Raw genomic sequence first — 14,504 nt, forward strand, 5'->3', positions numbered from 1 at the left:
TGAATTAGAGGAAGGGAAGCTGGATATATTTTAATTAACACAAATTAATTTATGAAGAGACAGTGACCTAGCACATTACTACAGATAGGGAGTCTGGTCCCACCATCCCTTGGAAAAATTTCCATAGATTGAAGATACTCAGCAAAACTCCTGGGCCAAATTCTGTACTCAGAATATAAACATTCTAATGTAAACCAAGAGTAAGGTCTCTGAAATAGAAAAAATTGCACTGTAATGTGGATTTGACTAAATCATATCTTTTTGTCCACAGGGAAATTCCCCCACTTTTATGCATTTTCCAACTGTTTTCCTATTTTTTCCTAGTGTGAGAAGTGAGTTCCCCCTACTTTTTTTCAGAGGAGAAAATAGAGAGGAAAATAATAGAATGAGAGAGAAATCTTGAAAACCAAAAAATGGAAAACTGAAACTTTTAAATTTCCAAATGTTTTATAAGTGAAAACTTAGTGTTATTTGGAAACTAAATACAATAAAAATTCTCATGGAAAACCCCAAATATTTTGGCTGAAAAGTTTCAAAAAAGGATTGTTTTTTCCTGTGAAATTTCATGTGGGAAATATGTTTGGGTTTTCAGACCACCTCTAGTCAGAGGTTGTGATGGAGTGGGGTTTGCCTCCTTGCAGAGTGGGCACAGGTCTTGACTCCTCATGCACATAACATGTCAGGAAATTCTCTGGATCCCTGCCCCATGTAAACAGCTCCATATTCCTGCCTGCACAAACACATACCCGCTCTCTGCCTCCCTCTGTGCAGGTCAGACACCCACTGAAATTAACTGTCAGGAATCAGGGGCTGCAGCACAGCCAGTCTTTGGTGACCTAATGAGCACAGCTGGCCTGTAGTAGGTTGCCTAATTGCCTATGCTGCCTATTTAATTGGAAGATTCAGCAGACTGGCTCTTAAGCCCAGGAGCAGCAATTCACTCACTGCTGAAAGCATTTGCCCATGACTGTGATAGTGCCTGCTTCTTCCTAACCTTGTTCCAAGCCCAGCCCTTACCTTGCCTCCATGTAACTCAGTTCTTGTTCCAAGCCCTGCCCTTTGGCTCTGGCTCTGGTATTGGGCCTCTGATTCCAGCTCTGACTGTGGAGTCTGGTTCCTACCTGCTGGATCCTGTTATAATTAACAGGCCTGACAGCTTCTCCGACCATTAGGCATGACCACCCACATCCTGGTCATGTGTCAGTAACTTTCAGAGTCAACATTAATTCCTCTGGGCATTTCGCTGTGGGTTTGACAGGGAATCATGCTGTGCAGAGCAATTGATCTCTCTCTATCCAAGTACACTCCTTGTGAAACCATGGAAGCCCAAATGTCTAGGATTTTGGGGCCACAGAGGGAAATGGATGGTGCCGTTTAGCTTGAAGACCACTCACTTCCTCTGACAGATTTTTGGCCATTCAAGTGGGTTTTCTATTCCTTTCATCCACTCCACGCCTCAAAGTGGAGGTTGTGGTTTGGCAAAAGCTATTCGTGATGACAAGCTGTACTTACATGTTACACAGGCAGTATATAGACTATATATGGAGATGTATTTTTCTCCATGGATTTCTCAAAGTGGAAATTGCATCCATAATTCATAAAGAGAACTCTAAACACCTATTTTGGCTCTTTATTAAATTCTTGTTTTCAATTGCCCTCTGTGGAAATGTGCAGATTTTTATAAATGAGCATTTGAGCTTTGGGAAAATGTTACATAAAAGGGGCAGGATCTGCATATCTCAGTGTTGCAGCATGCAAGTATGGGATTTGTTCCAGCTGTGCTTTGTACCTTTGAACTGGTGCATGATGCCGTGGATGCAGTGAATGCATCTGCTACAGAAAGTGCGGATGAAATATACACGATAACATGCAAAGCAATATGAGAGTGACCCGTGGAACTTGTTTGTGTAGCAGCACTACTCCAAAATGGTATTTCTGTTTTGCTGCACAGCCATAAACAGTTTTATAGATACCAAGAAATGGTGCATCTGCACAGGCAGCTATATTTGTGAATACATATTCTAGTAACAACACAGAGCTACATGAACATCTACCAATAACTGATCTATGGTATAACCATATAGTTAGAATGCCACTACTTTAAAAAATAACTTCTGAACCCCCCCTGCCCAATGACTTGTGGGGATTGCAACATCCTATTGCAGAACAATTCCAAGATGTCAGAAATCTTAACTTGTTTAAATTTCAAAATAGATAACAAGAGATGTTTGTTTTGACATTGGGTGAAAGTGTCTAAATCTACTTAATAAAACTTCTGCTGCAAGGGGCTGCGCCTATTTTGGCATCAAACTCTATTGTTCAGTCCCATGGCACTGCCTTCTTTTTTAGCCTGATGGCACTGTCTGTGCCATTGTTTTCAGTGGAAATGCTATGGGCTGCAATTACCACACAACACATCAGTGCTGAGTGACTGCAGCTGTAGTAACTTGCTACTGGACATTACCCAAGTGTAACAGAGCAAAACTAAATAGAAATGGCTTGTATGAACTGTATCTTTTTTCACTCCTATGTTATTTCATCAAGATTTGTGTATGTGGGGGAAGGCGGGTCCTTCTCTTCCTTTTGGAGATTAAGGGGCAAATTTTCTGCTGATGTGAATTTAGCCTAAAATGTTCCTTTCAAATGCAGTTTATCACATTTTCCCCCCACTTGCCAAAGCTCAGAGCAAAGCCACTTCCCTTCTGGCTGAAGAGGCACCATATTTGCAGTCTATTAATGGCAGCAGTCTATAATCTACTACAGCAAAGCATTGTTACTGGGCAATCAGCGGCGGCTCTATGTATTTTGCTGCTCCAAGCATGGCAGTCAGGCGGCTTTCAGCAGTGCACCTGCGGGAGGTCCGCTGGTAATGCAGATTCGGCGGCATGCCTGTGGGAGGTCCACCGGTCCTGCGCCTTCCGCATACCCGCTGCCGACTTGCTGCCAAAACTGCGGGACCAGCGAACCTCTCGCAGGCATGCTGCCAAAGGCAGCCTTACTGTCACCCTCACGGCGACTGGCAGGCCGCCCTCCGTGGCTTGCTGCCCCAGGTGCGCTGGTGCCTGGAGCTGCCCCTGTGAGCAATGCAAGATGTTTTTTTCCCCACAGAAGGGCTAGCATTCAAGTACTGGAGTGAATGTCACCCTGGAAATACAAGACAGGTAGAACTTCTTCCTGGGCAGAGACCAGGGTTAGGAGTCAATTATGGGTCCTTTCCTCTGAATGAAATGAAGATTCAGAAGTTTAATGTAAGTAACTTTTGCTCACAGCCTAAGGCTATGATCCATTGTGAGTCTTTCCATTGCTTTCAATGGGCTTTGGATCAGGCCCTACATGAGAAGGGTCTAAACAAATGTAGGGAATAAATTATTTTACTGTAATTACTCACAAAATTGAGAAGGCCACATCTGAAATGCACTGCATTGAAAACCAAACCTGTATGTGATGGGGTGTACAAACCTCACGCTGGGAATGAAGGGGTTAAAGAGTTGCTCTGGGCCCAGGTGGTCCTGCCCCACTGCACTTGCAAGCCTGCACTGGATTGAGGAGGAGCTTTAAAAAGGAAACAGAGCTGCTCAGTAGAGGTGAGCTGATTTACCTCTGAGCTCCCGAGGCCATCCCAGGAGCTCTTGTTGCTTGAGGCCTGGCTACATTGACTTCGCCAAGCATATGATGAAGGGACCCGTGACTCCCTGGAGGCTAGAGATTATAGTTCTATGCTTTACTCTGTGGGAGGAGAGAGGACTGGTAGGAAATGATCTAGGGAAGCAGCTGAATAGCACCCCAGGGTGTAGAGTTTAGCTGTCTACAATTGGCCCTGGATTGGTGCCTGGTGGAGAGAGTGGGCCTAGGCTTCTCTATCAACCCTTAATGAGAGATGACTACAACTGCCTGTCCCTGATGTGAGGAACCAAGTTGTGGGGGAGAGACCCTGAAGATAAAAGGGTCTGGGCTATGTGATTGCAACCTAAGGGGGGAGACCTAAGGCCTCTTTCTTAATCCCAAAGGCTCTCCCATTGCTGGACTCTCTCTCTGCATACCCTAGTCTTGAATATGTCACCTCACCTGGTCCCTGAGTTGCTGGAGGGACAGACCACTGTAGGGTGAGTGGTAGTGAAAAAGGGGGATACCTGGGATGAAGACAATCTGGCTTACACCCCTGCTGGACCACTAGGTGGTGCTGGTGGTGAGTGCCCCCCTTCGCATTTATCTTCCCAGGAGGGAGGAACTGAAGATCTCTTGGACATGAGAATGACGAAATATGGTGGTTTAGAGTAACCATCGCTTTTTCTCTCATTTGCCATAAATATGAATGATACAAAACCCCTTTTCTGCACAAAGAGCCAACTAGTATAGCTTGGATTTAATAAGTGATTGCTTTGGCTAAAGCGTCACCTATTCTAAGAGGTGTGTATGTGCATCTTTGGCAAGGTTTGCACATGAGGTGAATGCTTTTCACATAAAATGGCATCTCCCTACTCCCCTTATGCCTATTTGATTTTGTAGCTGGGTTATAGTTAACCATACAGACGTGCTATGAGTTAAAGGAACTGGAAACTGGGATTCCAGGAATGCTGCAGCTTGAGCTAGTGCTATGTAGCTCAAAAACTATGTTTTTCTTCTGGCTCATCTACAGATGTGTCCGATCAATGCTACTGGTCAATTTCTTTTAGTGGCTGAGCTGGCCCTTGAGAAAGTAGCTCCATTTCTATGAAGAGTATAGGAATTACATTTGATTGAAGTAATAGATTGTCATCATCTACATGTTTTCCACAGCTTTCGTTCAGGAAGATGAGCAATATTTCTCACAAATTTTACCTGGGGCTCTGTTTCAATTAGTACAGTTTAATCCTCTGGAGACTGTGGGAGAGTATCTAACCTATGTGAGACTCTATGTATATGCTAACATATTCATTACTGCCTCTTGGCCAAGCAGACAGAAGTCAGGGACTTGCAGATCAGCTTCCTGCAGAGGAGAAATCAAGGACACAGAGTTTGGGTATTTTCCTAGTGTAACTTCTTTATTTGCATATATAGCCCTGTTCTGGAAAAGTGCTGGTCACAAACAGTGCACAGGAACCCCCCCCCCCCCCAACCTTTCTCTCAGGCATCTCAGCCCAAACACCAATGCACAGGCCCCAGGAAACAATTCTCACCTCAGGAAATGATCATAGTTTAGAGAGTTTAACGCAGAGAGAAAAGTCTCTTGCTGCTAGCCATGGCTTCCCCAGAGAAACTTTATCAGAAAACCAGCAATACAGCATATTTTCCAAGGCTTGCTTGCTTGATAAGGAAAAAGAACTGAGCACCACCTGCTGATCCCTGCAATAAGAATAGGACCTACATTTTAAAAAATGACTCGTGAATTTGGGTACCTCGCCTTTTCACTGCCCAACTTGAGACACTTTAAGGGTGCTCAGTCTGCTCAACAACCATTCCCTGATGGGCATCCTTCAGGCACTGCAAACTGGCTGCCCAAAAATGGAGGATCCCAAAATCAGTGCTGTTTTTTAAATGTAGACAGGTATGTACATTATAGGCACACCCAGAGAATTTCTCCCAGTTTGAAAGTTCTGCTGCTTTAAAACTTTACTGCTTTGTCTCTCAGACAGGTGAAATCTTTAAGCCTGGGAGGAATGCTTTGTTTCCCCATTGTATATCCCAATAATGACTTTTGTGCGTGCTCTGGAAGAGGCCAGCACTCTGGGTTAAGTGTATGGTGTGTAATGAATAAGGGCATTAAGAATGTAGCTAAATTGAGGAGATCTGAAGGCCCTAACCACCTTATTCATCCAAGTATACTTTGCACATGCCTGTATGAAGTGCATCTTGGACATCTAACCCTGTGGGTTTCTTAACCTCTTCCTCCTATTACTATTCATGTGAAACAAATGCCTCTCCCTCCCTGCAGGGGATACAAGAGACTTTGTGGGGGCTAAAAGAGGCTTAACGCTGCCCTTTAGAAGAAAAAGCTTCCTTTATGGGCCAAATCATGCCTTTATTTGTGGATGTGGCAAGCCTGTTGGCAATGGAAGTGATGCTGTGCTGCTGCACAGGGCAGGATACTGTGCTCTGCAAGGGCGCCCTGTGTGGCAGGTTGGTGTGGGGCCTCACTGGGCCAGAAATGGGACTTTCCTTTTCTTTCATTAATGCTTTTGTATAGTGTGGAGGAAGGAGAGAGGACTGGAGCTTGGAGGCGTGTTGTGAGATTTGGAAGACCAGAGAACCAAAGTAAAGGAGACTCCCTCCCCAGCAATGTCTAAGGACCAAGGGTAACCCCACCTGAGGGGGAAGAGGATAAGAAACCCACAGGGTTTGAGAGGGGCTGGGACTCAGAGCGAGGAGCAAACCCAGACCCCTCCCCCGCTTCCCTCCTCTATCTCCTTCCCGGGCCACTAACGGGGCCCTCGGTGCCCAAGAGCAGGGGCAAGTGGTGGCATCTCAGCTCCCCTAAGAAAAGCGCAGGACCCACCATACGAACATCAGCCATCTTGTCACAGGTGGTACATAGTGTTCCATTGCACCATCACTGCAGAGTGGGAGAGAAAGGATGACCCGTGAGTGCTAACGCCCACCATTGACAGTAAAAGATGATGCAGATCTGCTTATCAATACATGCTTGTGCGGGAAACATGCATCAAAATGTTTTGTTTCATGCTAGTCCTCATGCAGTCAAAATATTTGAGGCCTAGATCAATGTTTTGATATTAGGCTTGCCTGCAGATTGGTATGCAGGTCGCTTATGCTCCAACTGTTTTCATGACTCAGGTGTAAAACATGTAGGCATCTCCACCTCATGGGGAAGCAGGCACATATTTTTTCACTTACATCAGGCACGAGCTTGTTATTTATATTTTTGTAAACAAGCTTCTTGTGCTTCAGATTAATATCCTGATTGAATTGCTGGTACAAACATTAAAATATTTAGCAGTGAGTTGCCTGCGTATAGCATGAAATCACATGATGAGCAGGAATACTGTCGCCAATGGTTTGTAATTTGGTATCTGTTCAGAGCCATAGCTCAGAGATTGGAATTCTGTGTTCTGTTTTCTAGATAGTTCCTCAGAGTATTGCTCAGGAATACAGCTGTTTCAGTTGCAGATCCTAAAATTTTTCTTCCTAGCTAAGGAACATGGTTGTGGCTGAGGCTGTAGTTTCAGTGAGTCTACCCATGAGACCAGAGAGTCTCTCTCCTGAACTTTATTTGCTAACTGCCCTTACATGTAGATTGGAAGCAGCCCTAGACATACAGAGACCTTCTGTCTGAAAGTTGACTGATGAGTTCAGTTTTAGGGACTCGAGCCCGGGTTCAGAGAGTTGCACACATAGGTAAAAATATAGTGAGCAGGGCGAGCAGTATTAAGTAACCTAATTTTGCATTTACAAGAGCTCTGCTGAAGGTTACCAAGCTACTTCTGCTCTTATAAAGAGAGGAATATGTAGCTATGTGCCTCCTTTCTTGCTGTGGATCACACTTAATTTCATGTCTCCTCAGCTGTAGCCTGTCTAATCACATCCTCTCCTTTTTAGACCTGTGTTTTTGAGAATAAGGGACTGAAGATTTAGGACCAATTTAGCAAAGTACTTAAGTCTATCCTTATTCAGCAACTCACTGAAGCATATGCTTAAAGTTAAGCACATGGTTAAGTGCTTTCCTGAAATAGTCTTATTTCTGCTTAACTCTACCTGCATCCACATGTAGCCTCCATTCACATGCACTAGATCAGAGCCACCTAGTGTTCTTTGCTGGTTACTGTGCGTGGACTGGGAGGCTCCAGGCCAGAGTGATTTTTCTTTTTTTTTAAAGGGACACATGTACAATAAACAAGATGGAAAAACAATCCATATTCTTGTATACATTGTGCCTCAGTCCATGCATTATAATGTGATTCATGCTAACACTAAGGTATATATAGAGATTTGTTTATATTTTCAAAAGCTGTTGAACGAACAAAGCTTGTCCTGATAGTTTGCTTTTCAAAAGAGATGTGCAAATGTACAAAACTTTGATATACATTTGCTTTGTTTCTCCTCCGCTAATGAAGCCTGGTGTACAGAAACAGAAATCAACCATCCTCTCTTTTGTAAGATTTATCTGCAAATCTGAGTGTTTCCTTACAGAAGAAACTAAACATGGATCTCACTGCTCACCCAACTGTGTGTCCGTTAATGGGCCAATGATTTGTCTCAGAAGTTAACTGGAATCTGACAAAGACTTCCTATTGGAGCCTGAAGCTGGCAAGAGGCATAGGAACACGGGAAGTGCCATACTGGATCAGACTAGGGGGAACAGCTAATCTACGATCCTGCGTCCCACAGTAGACAGTACAGCTTCAGATAAAACAGTAAGAAACCCTGCCATAAACAGTCCTGGGATAAGCTACCTACAGGGAAACTTTTCTCCTAACCCCTGTCAGTTAGAGGTCAGCTTCTGGCCGGAGGTATGGGAGTTCATATCCCTTCCTAAACTCTTATTTTTTTGTTTTTCATCTTTGCTATCATAACTCTGCATATGGTTATCTATATAAATGTCCAGTCCTTTCCTGAAGCCTACCAAGCACATGAACTCAGTGATCTCTTTTGGCAATAAGTTTGTAACAGCGTGGCCTACCCCTATAAGAGCTAGGGAACTTGGGCCAGCCTGCCCTGTTCAATTAACCCTGCCTATGCTATAATTAACTGCCTCCCACCCAGAAGCAGTGAGACTAACGGAGTCAGGTGTTACCATGGCAAATATGTAGGTGTTATAAAAGGAGCTGAGGGAAGCAAGGAACTCAGTCAGAGGAAGGTGCTCTAGGAAGTAAGGTAGATGTGTGAGGTAATGTCTACAGAAAGGTCCTTGGGAGTCCCCGGGGGAACTGCTAGCTAAAAAGGGCTTCTGCTAGCTAAAAAGGGCTGAGCTCTAGGAGGCTGTGCTCTTCCAAAAGAGCAAGGAAGTGCTCTGCAGGGCCTGGCTGTAAACATAAAGAATGGGGAACTCCAATGCATGAAAGACTGTGAGAAGGAGGGACTCCAGGGAAAGGAGCTTGGGAGTGGCTCTCTGAACATAGCAGGAAAGTACTGATAGCCTAGAACGAGTGAGAGCTGAGTCTAGAAGATGGGCTGAAAAGTAGCACATATAGGTCAGGATGTTCAGCAGTTTGGCTGTTTGTTTGGACTTTGTTACCCTAGAAGGGTTTAAAATCTGTCATATTACCAACCTTGTCCCCAGGTTGGCCAAGGGGACCCACCTCGAGGCAGGGAGTCCCTCCAGTACCACATTGGTTCAGAAGGGGGTGTGATTGGGGATGGTCCGGTGATGGTTCCACAAGCTAACCGCACACTGTGTGAACCAGAATTTATTTTGATCAGCCTAAAACTTGCTGCCTTTCAGTTTAATTGAACATTTCCTTCACCCGTAGGCAACAGAGGCTTCCTGCCTAAAAGGCTGATATACAGTGTGTTTATACTAAGCTTCAGAGCTGTGAATAACAGTCAACTTTGTTTATGAGCTTGCTATCTTGTTCTGTTAGCTAGACAGCTTTGGGTGCTGAAATAAAAGTAACACTCTGAAAAATGTCTTTAAGAAAACTTATCTACCCTGGAACTCACATTTCAGAGACATAAATAGTCTCTCATAACTGTTAAACCTTTGTGATTTCATCTGCAGCATGGAAACCAGCCCAGTGGAAAAATCCTAGGGGGGACTCCTGTTTTAAACATATAAAATAGCCTGTAAACTAAGGGGTCATTATGTGCCAACTGGGATGGAAGTTGTTGTGACTGGGAACTTACCCAGCAAGAATTGAAAAGAGACAACCAAACTCATTTAATGTAGACAGAAATAATCCCTTTCCTAACCATAATGGACCTGACTCCTCATTTGCATAAGTATAAATTAGGAATAACTTCACTAAAGTAAATTAAGTTATTTTGACTTTATATTACAGCAAGAGAGAGGAGAATCTGGCCTCTTAGCATGTGAAGGGTTGTAACTTAAAAAGTAGCTGTAAGGCAAAGATTTATGGGTAAAAGTGCATAGCTTCCATGGAAAAGAAAATAAGAGAATTGATCAAGTGTAAAGTTCAGAAAGCTTTTTTAAAAAACAGTATTTCAGCCCATAATCAATAGAACTCTGACATGCGTTGGCAAGAATAGCAATGGGCTGACAAAGAATCCGGAGTAAATCAAACAGCATGAAATCAGGCTATCCATCAAAACTCAGCCTTTTTGTTTCATGAACGAGCAATTGCATCACTATTCAAAGGGCTCATTCTTGTGTCATGTGTGTTGTCTTAGGCAAATCAGCTCTGGAAATCCACTTGGAAGGGGGAAAAAAATACCAGAATTTTGTCAAAATTTATCCAAAATCAATATTTGTGAAGCCATAATGCCATAGGAGGAGTCCTGGCTGTTTCAGGACCCTCGGCCTGTCACAGGATGTTAGAGGTGTTTTCACATCTTTCAACAGGCAAATGACTTACAAAGGCAGCTAATGTACGAACAGCTTCTCCTCTCAATGGCCCAGACCACATTGCTGCATGTAGAAGGTTCGCACCCCGCCTGTACTGAAAAACGGTTCAGCCACTTCTGTAGCAGCACCCTCTCCTTCCTTAGACCACATTGAGGTCTGTCTTGGGGGCCCCACAGAGGCGGGAGCAGCAGTGAGGAAGCTTGGGTCAGGTGAGGGTGGGCTGAGGAGCTGAGACGGGGGAATGTTTACATTCCCCTCATATCATTCCCCGAAGTTTACTTGCAGAAAGCAGCGCTCTATTTTCTGCAGAGTTCCTCCACTGTGGGGCAGCCTCCCCTTTAAGATGTTCCCAGCCAGCCTTTTCGCAAGCTACCATACTATAATTTCAGGGTATAATATTGGGGTTTTCTGGGAAGGGGAGCAGGAGGAGGCAACAGCATAAGAGATGGTCCCTGTTTTTTTCTTTTTTGTTTGTTTTGGTTAAGTTTCCTAGCTCTATATTGTAAGTGGCAATAATGAAAAACATCCATCTTCTCTTGATGTGCAACTGTAAAGTTCCTTAGTGCTTGTGGGAGTCCCACAGACACATCAAGGACAGAGAGCGAGATCCCTAACATGACTTCACAACAAGAACAATACCACTTTGTAACTAATTCTCCTCCTTGCTCAGACCACGTAGGACATGTGCAGTCTAATGTTTTCCTAATACACCCCACTAGCAGTTGGATTTTCATTTTTGGGTCAGAACTTCATGTGCTCCAGAAAAGTGAGAAAGGGGTCAACTTTTATGAATTTGCTGTAGTGCCAGTTAGATTTTAAAGCTGAAGTCTAGGGTTGCCAACGGGGTAAGTGTTAGCCAATATAGAATAGAATCTAAATTGGGTTCTCAACTTTTTTTTTTCTGAGCCTTCCCCTCATCCTCCCACACCCAACATGCTATAAAAATTCCATGGCTCACCTGTGCCACAACAACTGTTTTTCTGCATATAAAATCCAGGGGCAGTGCAGGGTGTAGCAAGCAGTACAGTTGCCTGGGCCCCATGCCGAAGGGGTCCCGTGAAGCTACTTTGCTCAGGCTTCAGCTTCAGCCCTGGGTGGTAGAGCTCGGGGCACTGGGCTTCAGCCCCATTGGGTGAGGCTTCAGCTTTCTGCCCTGGGCCCTGGCAAGTCTAATGCTAGCTCTCCGGGGTGGCCTCCCTGAAACCTGCTTGTGGCCCCTCAGGGGGCTTTGGACCCCTGGTTGAGAACCACTGATCTAAAGGATAACGCCCCTCTATTGAGTTCATGGGGTATTAGCTGACTAACTTTAATGCTGGGTTCTTTTCAGGTCAACTTTCAACTCAAACAGTATTTCTCAAATCAGGACTTGCATATTCTTAACCAGCCAACAATTTATTAATTTGCCCAGAACCACATTAGTATATAATTAACAGTCTACAATCAGATGTAGACACAACCAATGATCTAGATTGTACTACACATGCAGTAGCCTTGCAAGCAATTTTCACAGACTAGAGTTGAGGCTCAATGGTTATACCTTGGAACAAGGCAAATTAGCAATATAATTTCTTATGATCATCAACTCTCAGTTTCTTTAGTATCTAACACAATCATCACACTTCCGAGGATGCTTTTGTCTTTATGGCAATGATTTTCAAGCTGTGGTGCATGGACCCCTGGAGGGTCTGCACTCTATGTCTAAGATATCCAAAGGGGTCTGCACCTCCATTTGAAATTTTTCTAGGGCTTTGCAAATGAAAAAAGGTTGAAAACGACTGCTTTAAGGCACTTTTAAGAGTGTGGTTACTAATTGTCTGAATGGGTTGGTCCAAAAGGGACAAGTTTAGAATACCAAAAGCAATTGTTTAAAGTTTTTGTTTTCTGTCTCTTTCAGGCCAATTTACTTGGATTTAGGAAGAAGTTAAAATCTAAAATATGGTTACTTGAGGACTCACTAGAGAGTGCAGACTTAGTAAGATAACGTACAGTTATTTGTACTTCCCCTTCTATTCTTTAATATAATCTTTGACATGAAATCTCACCATTCTTATCCCCTTAACCCTGATATGAGGAAGAGTCCTCTCCACATGACTGGTTTGGGCGTTGGTCAGTCAAGTGTAGCAGAGACCCATTAAGCTAAACTAGCAATGACTGATGAGCAATAGTCCAAGCACTAGCAGTGGTGGTCAGACAGCCAGATGTCAGAAAATCCATAGGAAAGAGAACTCTGCATATGTTCCTTAATTGAGCAACAGAAGAGAGGATTTTATTCAAGGAAAAAGGAGTCAAATAAGCCAAATGAATTAAGCAGGCAGTTACAAAGCCCTGAAGTGAAATTTACATAAACGTTTTACTTGACACAAACAATATCCTATTGGCTCTGAGAGAGCCCAAGCTATCTCTCCTTAATCTGAGCTCAAAATGTCAGGCAAAGGGATCTATAAAGTGAGCATGATGCAGTGCAGATACGCATTTATAAAATCAGAGTCCGTAGATAGAGTGGCCTTATCTCTTGTTTTTACTTCCACTGTCTGTAGCAAGACTCTTGACCTACAGCATGTGCCAAATCTTATATTTGTGCTCCTTTTGTTTTTCTGTTGTATAATTTTAAATCATGTTTGTATTATATCACACTCCAGCACAATATTTATAAATGGAGAATGACTTGGCATAATACTTAGTGCAGCCTGTCTGCCCTCACAGAAGCATTCTTTACATCCTCCTTGTCTCAAGAGCTGGGAAATCTGAGCTACAACTTCTTTGAAAAAGGCTGGGCACTGCTTAGCAGTAGAATTGCTGAGTGTCCAGGGAACTTCAGCTGCTCTGAAGGGAATTCATGTGAATGCTGGTACAAAGAGAGAGAAATGCATCTCAGCCTTAGACCTTGGTGTCAGTTGATTTCCTTGACTGTAAACATCACCTGTTGTTGATGTGCAAATGCAGCAGCACCTTGACAGCCCTACTGCAGTACCGCTGATATAAAGGAAGAGCTGTAGAGCTGAATATCACATTAGGGCCCGATTCATCCCTGGCGTAGTTCTAAGCTTTTACAGAGTTACGTCAAGAATGAATTTAGCCCATTGGACCAAGTCCTCCTTTGTGAGCAGCATGGGTCCATCAATACCTCAGCTGTTTTAAAACTTGACTGAAAGGGATTGTGTGACTGAGAGCCAAGTGATACCCAGGAAGGAGCCTTGTATAGTTGTCAGGGTTCCCTCCCCATTCTGAACTCTGGGTACAGATATGAGGACCCACATCAAAGACCCCCTAAGCTTATATTCCACCAGCTTAGGTTAAAAACTTCCCCAAGGCACAAATTCCTTTCCTTGTCCTTGCTGCCACCACCGAGTGATTTAAACAAACATTGAGGGAGGGACCACTTGGAGCCCTATCTCCCCCAAAATATCCCCCAAAACCTCTTCCACCCCCTTTCCTGGTTGTGGGATTTGAGAATAATATACCAACCAATAGGTTAACAAAGTGATCACAGACAAAATCTTTGTGTTTTAGGACACTGAAAATTAATCAGGTTCTTAAAAGAAGAATTTTATTTAAAAAAAAAAAAAAAAGACTCAGACCTGCAAAAATCAGGATGGAAGATAACTTTACAGGGTAAATAAAAAGATTTTAAACATAGAAGATTCCCCTCTAGGCTTAACTTCAAAGTTACAAAAACAGGAATAAATCTCCCTCTTAGCACAGGGAAAATTCACAAGCTAAAACAAAAGATAATCTAATGAATTTCCTTGCTATTACTTACAATTTCTGTAATTTTTAGGTGTATCAGTTCAGGATGTTTTTAGGAGCTGGGTTACCTGCTTGGTCTCTCTCTTTGTCCTGAGAGGGAACCAACAAAGAGAGCACAAACAAAACCTCTCCCCACTCCCCCGATTTGAAAGTATCTTCTTTCTCCATTGGTCCTCCTGGTCAGGTGCCAATTAGGTTAATTGAACTGATTAACCCCTTACAGGTAAGTGATTCTGTACCTCTGGCCAGGAGGGATTTATGTTACTGCATACATAAAGGTGTTACCCTTCCCTTTATATTTATG

This window comes from Gopherus flavomarginatus, chromosome 9 (genome assembly GCF_025201925.1).
Source record: "Gopherus flavomarginatus isolate rGopFla2 chromosome 9, rGopFla2.mat.asm, whole genome shotgun sequence".
NCBI lineage: Eukaryota > Metazoa > Chordata > Testudines > Testudinidae > Gopherus > Gopherus flavomarginatus.